Source organism: Phocoena sinus, chromosome 8, assembly GCF_008692025.1.
Source record: "Phocoena sinus isolate mPhoSin1 chromosome 8, mPhoSin1.pri, whole genome shotgun sequence".
Classification (NCBI taxonomy): Eukaryota; Metazoa; Chordata; class Mammalia; order Artiodactyla; family Phocoenidae; genus Phocoena; species Phocoena sinus.
The window spans coordinates 63,803,191-63,805,562 of record NC_045770.1 but is presented as its reverse complement, the minus strand read 5'-3'; the positions used below and the strand labels follow the sequence as shown (position 1 = coordinate 63,805,562).

Here is a 2,372-nt window from a genome sequence, read left to right as displayed (position 1 = left end):
GTCCCTAGGAGTGGCATCTGCTTCTTTCTTCCTTCTCCTCCTTGTCTTGAAATTTCATGAACTTTTATTCAGACTCAGAAAAAACCCAAACCATTTCACATATATTGTGAGTATACTGCATTTAATAACAATCATTAATAATTCTTTTGCAAGCTCTACAGTTACCAGCAACCCAGTAATATCTCTTCCTTGCCCACAGAGTACGTTAAACTGTACTCTTTTTTTTTTTTTTTAAACTGTACTCTTAAAAGAACTTCTTGGGAATTCCCTGGTGGTCCAGTGGTTAGGACTTGGCACTTCCACTGCCAGGGCCTGGGTTCAATCCCTGGTTGGGGAACTAATACCCCGCAAACCGCAAGGCGCAGCTAAAAAAGAAAAACAAAAGAACATTAAAAAAAAAAGAGAACATCTCCCTATGTATGAATAAAGACAAGGTGTTCCCCAAATATAAACTAGGACATAATGCTCTGAACTTTTTTAGAAATTCAGTTTATTTTGATTATAGTTAATTCTTGATGTGTTAAAAGTCTTGTGCTGTTTTAATTCTGTCAATTCATTACTATAAATTTAATCATTTCAGTAATTAAATATTCTTAATTTTTCTATAAGTAATTATTCTTACTTTTTTTGCCTATCATACTAAAGGCAAATTGATATAACCTAGAAAACTGATAGTGTGACACTGTTTTTGTTTATAGTCAGCTGAAAAAAATACTAACATTCAATTGTCAATTGTACAGACTTTTCCATATTTTTTATTAAGGTATCATTTACAGAAGAATTCACTCTTTTTTTAAAAACTAAAGTTATTTATTTATTTATTTTTGGCTGTGTTGGGTCTTCACTGCTGCGCGAATACTTTCTCTAGTTGCAGTGAGCAGGGGCTACTCTTCGTTGCGATGCGCGGACTTCTCATTGCGGTGGCTTCTCTTGTTGTAGAGCACGGGCTCTAGGCACACGGGTTTCAGTAGCTGTGGCATTTGGGCTCAGTAGTTGTAGCTCACGGGCTCTAGAGCGCAGGCTCTGTAGCTGCGGCGTGTGGGTTTAATTGCTCCACAGCATGTGGGATCTTCCTAGCCCATGGCTCGAACCCATGTCCCCTGCATTGGCAGGCGGATTCTTAACCATTGCGCCACCAGGGAAGTCCTAGGAGTCACTCTTCCTAGTGTACAATTCTGTAAGTTTTGACAAACATATACAATTATGGAACCACCATCACAATTAAGATATATAACGATTCCATCACTCCTCTAAAAACCTTTGAGAGCCCAGCCACAGTTAAATATATCTTCCTTTTGGGATCTGGTCCAAGGGCCTTTCACTTCCCCTCAGGAGACCATCTGGCCTTTCCCAGAAAGCTCTTGCTCTCAAGTTGATGGGAATAGCAAGGGTCTGTGTTCACAGTCTAAGGGAGAGGGCCGGATACAACACATATAAGGCCATCCACCCAGACTCTCAAAATGCTCTCAACCCAGGAGGATAGAAGGGAGGAGGGGACAGAGGGACCACCAGTGAGTCACTCCTAGGTTTGTCAAGAGCCAAAGGTACCCCTTGGCTTATCTGGTCTAGCAACTCTGCCCTGTCTCAGCCTCCTCAGATACATACAACACACACAAACATACACACACTACCCACAACACAATTGTTTACACATGCAAGTACACAGACACACATCTAATATATGTGAGTGCCTACATATACATTATCGACTCTATACAAATGTTCATTCACATACAAATAAACAGACATGTATATAGATAAACACAGGCACATGCTCACGCACAACTTTTGGGAAAGTTGCATCACATGTGAACATTATCAGCAATTTGCTCTTCCTGTTGCTCAACTTCATACTTCCCCAGGCCATGGGGCAGCAGGTGCTGCTTGATTGCTAACTCTTCTTTGGGGCTTCTTTGTTGCTCTGAGTTATGGTGGCTGAAGGTGATGTCTGATTTTCAACTGATCTAGGGAGCTTGTGTGGTTGAGAGACATGAGGAGCCTGATACTGGTTATGAATGAGGTATTGGGGGCTGGTGGGACAGCAGGACAAGGATCAGTGTGCAGAGAGAGCTGACTGCCAGAGATGACTGTGGGTGTGTCACTCTACCCAGGTGCATTTGTGTTTCTTGTCTTAAGAAAGCCCATACTGTGAAGCTTATGTTTTTCTGTATGATCAGTGGGATTCATTTCAGTTTGCACATGGTGAACTCTTCACTGAGCATTGGAGAGGAAGGGCTTTGAGAACCTCTGGGTTCACCAGCTGACCTTTCTTGAATGCTATGCTGTGAGCTGGGAGTGGGCAGGGTCTCGCTGGGTGGGGTCAGCCCTGTTAGTACAGATATGGACTGTCTCTGAAAGGATAAACAAGGCAT

At 42.2% G+C, this 2,372-nt stretch overlaps 1 non-coding gene across 1 annotated transcript; it reads left to right on the top strand.

Annotated features, from left to right (window-relative positions):
* The first annotated feature begins 265 nt into the window (after nucleotides 1–265).
* TRNAG-UCC lies at nucleotides 266–337 on the top strand. The gene has a single exon. It is a non-coding gene; the product is annotated as a tRNA-Gly (tRNA).
* Nucleotides 338–2,372: the final 2,035 nt, after the last annotated feature.